Genomic DNA, 4,935 nt, shown 5'->3' on the forward strand with positions numbered 1-4,935 from the left:
TTACGAGGACCACATTGGTTAAAATATATAATGCACTTGGAACAAAGCTTCATACTCTAAATACTACATGCTAGTGTGTTAGTCTGCTTGGGCTGTTATAACAAAATATCATGGACTGGGTGGCTTAAACAACAGACATTTATTTCTTCATAATTCTGAAAGCTAGAAGTCCCAGATCATGGTCTGGCAGCATCACTTTCTGGTGAAGGCTCTCTTCCTGGCTGTACATAGTGACTTCTTGCTAAATCCTCGTATTAGCTTTCCTCAGTGCCTGCCTTCAGAGAGAGATTAAGCCCTCTGCTGTCTCTTCTTAAAAGGACACTAATCCTATGGGATCAGGGTCCCACCCTTATGATCTCATTTAGTCTTAATTACAGTGAGTCCCTCCCTGACTTATGATTTTTCAATTTTACAGTGGTGTGAAAGTGATATGCATTCAGTAGAAACTATAATTTGAATTTTTATTTTTTTCCTGAGCTAGCATAGTCTCTCGTGATGCTGGGCAGTGGCAGTGAGCTTCAGCTCCCAGACAGTCACAATCACAAGGATAAACAACCAATACACTCACAACCATTCTGTACTTACACAACCATTCTGCTTTTCACTTTCAGTACAGTATTCAGTAAATTACATGAAATATTTCAATACTTTATTACAAAATAGGCTCTGTGCTAGATGATTTGGGCCAACTCTGGCTAATGTAAGTGTTTTAAGCACATTTAAGGTAGGCTAAGCTAAGCTAGGTGAGGTGTATTAAATGCATTTTTGACTTACGGTATTTTTCAATGTACTATGGGTTTATCTAGATGCAATCCCATCATAAGCTTAGGAAGGTCTGTACTTTCTTATTCCAAATATAGCTACTCTGGGGGTTAGAGTTTCAACATATGAATTTGTGGGACTGGTTGGGGAGACAGACATTCAGTTCTTAACAGCTAGCAATGACATTGCTTTATTCTGTTTTCTAAATTGTTGCTTTTGTAAGCTATTGATGTAGAAGATAAAACAGCATTAGAGTATAATCATTTCTGCAGAAAATACATAAAAGACATGAAAAAAATGGTGTGTGTATGTGTGTGTGTGTAGGTGAGTCTGTGCACCAAAAGTTAGCAATGGTTACCCTACTTGGTGAAATTATAGGTAAGAATTGTTTTGTATTTTGTGGTATTTCAGAAATATAAGGAAAGCAATTAACGTAAGGACTTCTTGAATACTAGAACAAAAAACTAATCGTTGTTGTTCAGCCACTAAGTCGTGTCTGACTCTTTTAATGAAACACTGGATTCCATTCCACTTTCAGTCTTTTCTATGTACATATTAAATGAAAGTGGTATGGTCATTTTATACCAATGTTGTTTCTACAAAAAAGAGATACAGATGTTTTCCTTTGTCAAGGGTTTCAAATATTCCCGCGGAAACATTCACAAGTCTATGCCCGGCAGAGGAGAGCTGGTTCTATTCAGTAGTCCGGGCTGGCGAGAAGACAGGCTCTGTCTCCTTCCACAGGAGCGGGCTTGCCTTACGCTGGGTTCTAGCCCCAGGCTGCAGACAAACCAGAGTGATGGAACCACATCCCGGGGCGCACCCCGGAGAGCATCCCCTCAGGCGCCCGCAGCCCCGGAGGACGCTGGGAACCGCGCGCCGAGGCTGCTTGTCGCGCAGGCGCATCGGCCACGGGTGCGCTACGTGGGAGCATCTTGTCCCTGCGCGGTGACCGGTCCACGGCCGCCGGAGGGCTAGGGAGTGCGGTCAGAGCAGGTGAGACGGGTGAGCCATGGCTCCCTTGGGTCTGGAAAGCGGACAAACTGGTAAGAGCCGCCTCCGCCCAGCCCGATGTCATCTGTGGCTCGCGGTGTGCTCCCAGCCTCTGAGTCAGGCTCACACAAAGGCTGCGAGGGCTGGGCCAGACCGGTCCATCTTTGGAGAAAGGTTTATCATCTCCATTTACAGAGGAGGAAACGGGATCAGTGGGATTACGTGGCTTGCCACAGCCGACAAGTGAAGGAGCTGTATTCAAACCCAGATCCTTTTTGATTACAAATCGCAGACCACTTTAAAAGTGTTGTTCAGTCGCTAAGTCCTGTCTGACTGACTCTCTGCAGCACTCCAGGCTTCCCTGTCCTTCACTATCTCTTGGAGTGTGCTTAAACTGGTGTCCGTTGAGTGGATGATGCCATTCAAACATCACATCCTCTGTTGCCTCCTTCTCCTGCCTTCTATCTTTCCCAGCATCAGGGTCTTTTCCAGTGTATCCAGTCTTCACATTGGATGGCCAAATTATTGGAGCTTCAGCTTCAGTCCTTCCAATGAATATTCAGGTTTTATTTCCTTTAGAGTTGACTGATTTGATTTCCAAGGGACTCTTAACAGTCTTCTCCAGCACCACAGTCCAAAAGCATCAATTCTTCATTGCTCAGCCTTCTTTATGGTCCAACTCTCACATCTGTACATGACTACTGGAAAAACCATAGCTTTGACTATATGGACCTTTGTCAGCAAAGTGATGTCTCAGCTTTTTAATATGCTGTCTAGCGACTTCATTTTCACTTTTCACTTTCATGCCTTGGAGAAGGAAATGGCAACCTACTCCAGTGTTCTTGCCTGGAGAATCCCAGGGACAAAGGAGCCTGGTGGGCTGCCGTCTATGGGGTCACACAGAGTCGGACAGTACTGAAGCGACTTAGCAGCAGCAGCAGCAGCAGGTTGGTCATAGCTTTTCTTCCAAAGAGCAAGCATCTTTTAATTTCATGGCTGCAGTCACCATCTGCAGTGCTTTTCAAGCCCAATAATATGAAGTCTGTCACTGTTTCCACTTTCCCCCCATCTATTTGCCATGAAGTGATGGGACCAGATGCCATGATCTTAGTTTTGTGAATGTTGAATTTTAAGCCAGCTTTTTCACTCTTTTTTCACCCTCATCAAGAAGCTCTTTAGTTCCTCTTCACTTTCTGCCATTAGGTAGTATAATCTGCATATCTGAAGTTATTGATATTTCTCCTGGCAGTCTTGATTTCAGCTTGTGGTTGATCCAGCCCGGCATTTCGCATGATGTACTTTGCATATATAAGTTAAATAAGCAGGGTGACAATATACAGTCCTTAATGTACTCCTTTCCCAGTTTTGAACCAGTCTGTTTTTCCATGTCCGGTTCTAATTGTTGCCTCTTGACCTGCATACAGGTTTCTCAGGGGGAAGATAAAGTGCTCTGGTATTCCCATCTCTTTCAGAATTTTCCACAGTTTGTTGTGCTCTACACAGTCAAAGGCTTTAGTGTAGTCAATGAAGCAGAAGTTTTTCTGGAATTCCTTTGCTTTTTCTGTGATCCAGTGGATGTTGGGGAATTTTTTTTTTTAATTAACAAGCCAAAGTAATTTAGTTACATAAATCAACTCATTTACTATAGGCTACCAACGTTATCAAATGGTGGTGCTTCTACTGGTCCTCAATTCCTTCAGTCTTCTGATGGCAGACTTTTCTGTGACAGGAGAAGTGTGAAGGTCCAGGCACCACCAGCAATGTTTTCATGCAGGAACCACAGTACCAAATGCCCACAGCTCATCTCTTTCTTGGTTTTGCCACAGAAGGAGCAGGTATTCTTGGCGTGCTGGCTGATTTCAGTTTTCTTCACTGTTTTCCTGAGGGAGGCACCATAACGGGTGGTGTATTTGCCCATGATTCCAACTTTCTTGGTGCATTTCGCCATTTTAACACAACCTAGGTCTGAGCCCAAGAGCAGATGTTGGTAATTTGATCTCTGGTTTCTCTGCCTTTTCTAAGTCCAGCTTGTACATCTGGAATATCTTGGTTCACGTACTGTTGATGCCTCGTTTGAAGGATTTTGAGCATTACTTTGCTAGCTTGTGAAATGAGTGCAATTGTATGGTAGTTTGAACATTCTTTGGCATTGCCTTTCTTTGGGATCAGAATGAAAACTTACCTTTTCCAGTCCTGTGGCCACTGCTGAGTTTTCCAAATTTATAATTTCCAAATTACTTTAAAGGTTCAGTTCAGTTCAGTCACTCAGTCCTGTCCGACTCTTTGTGACCCCATGAATCGCAGCATGCCAGGCCTCCCTGTCCATCACCAACTCCCGGAGTTCACTAAGACCCATGTCCATTGAGTCAGTGATGCCATCCAGCCATCTCATCCTCTGTCATCCCCTTCTCCTCCTGCCCCCAATCCCTCCCAGCATCAGAGTCTTTTCCAATGAGTCAACTCTTTGCATGAGGTGGCCAAAGTACTGGAGCTTCAGCTTCAGCATCATTCCCTCCAAAGAAATCCCAGCGCTGATCTCCTTCAGAATGGACTGGTTGGATCTCCTTGCAGTCCAAGGACTCTCAAGAGTCTTCTCCAACACCACAGTTCAAAAACATCAATTCTTCGGTGCTCAGCTTTCTTCACAGTCCAACTCTCACATCCATACATGACCACTGGAAAAACCATAGCCTTGACTAGACGGACCTTTGTTGGCAAAGTAATGTCTCTGCTTTTGAATACACTATCTAGGTTGATCATAACTTTCCTTCCAAGGAGTAAGCATCTTTTAATTTCATGGCTGCAGTCACCATCTGCAGTGATTTTGGAGCCCCCCAAAATAAAGTCTGACACTGTTTCCACTGTTTCCCCATCTATTTCCCATGAAGTAATGGGACCAGATGCCATGATCTTCATTTTCTGAATGTTGAGCTTTAAGCCAACTTTTTCACTCTTTCTTTTCCTCAAGAAGCTTTTTAGTTCCTCTTCACTTTCTGCCATAAGGGTGGTGTCATCTGCATATCTGAGGTTATTGATATTTCTCCCGGCAATCTTGATTCCAGCTTGTGCTTCTTCCAGCCCAGAGTTTCTCATGATGTACTCTGCATAGAAGTTAACTAAGTTAAATAACTTTAAAGGTAGGACTGCCTAAACAAATAATTGGATTTTATTAATTCCTTT

The 4,935-nt window shown here is 43.6% G+C and overlaps 1 pseudogene; it reads right to left on the reverse strand.

Moving 5' to 3' along the window:
• Positions 1–3,416: 3,416 nt before the first annotated feature.
• On the reverse strand, positions 3,417–3,834 carry LOC106700965 (large ribosomal subunit protein eL43-like; annotated as a pseudogene).
• Between the last annotated feature and the right edge of the window lie 1,101 nt (positions 3,835–4,935).

The sequence above is a fragment of the Bos mutus genome, chromosome 3 (assembly GCF_027580195.1).
Source record: "Bos mutus isolate GX-2022 chromosome 3, NWIPB_WYAK_1.1, whole genome shotgun sequence".
Taxonomy (NCBI): Eukaryota; Metazoa; Chordata; class Mammalia; order Artiodactyla; family Bovidae; genus Bos; species Bos mutus.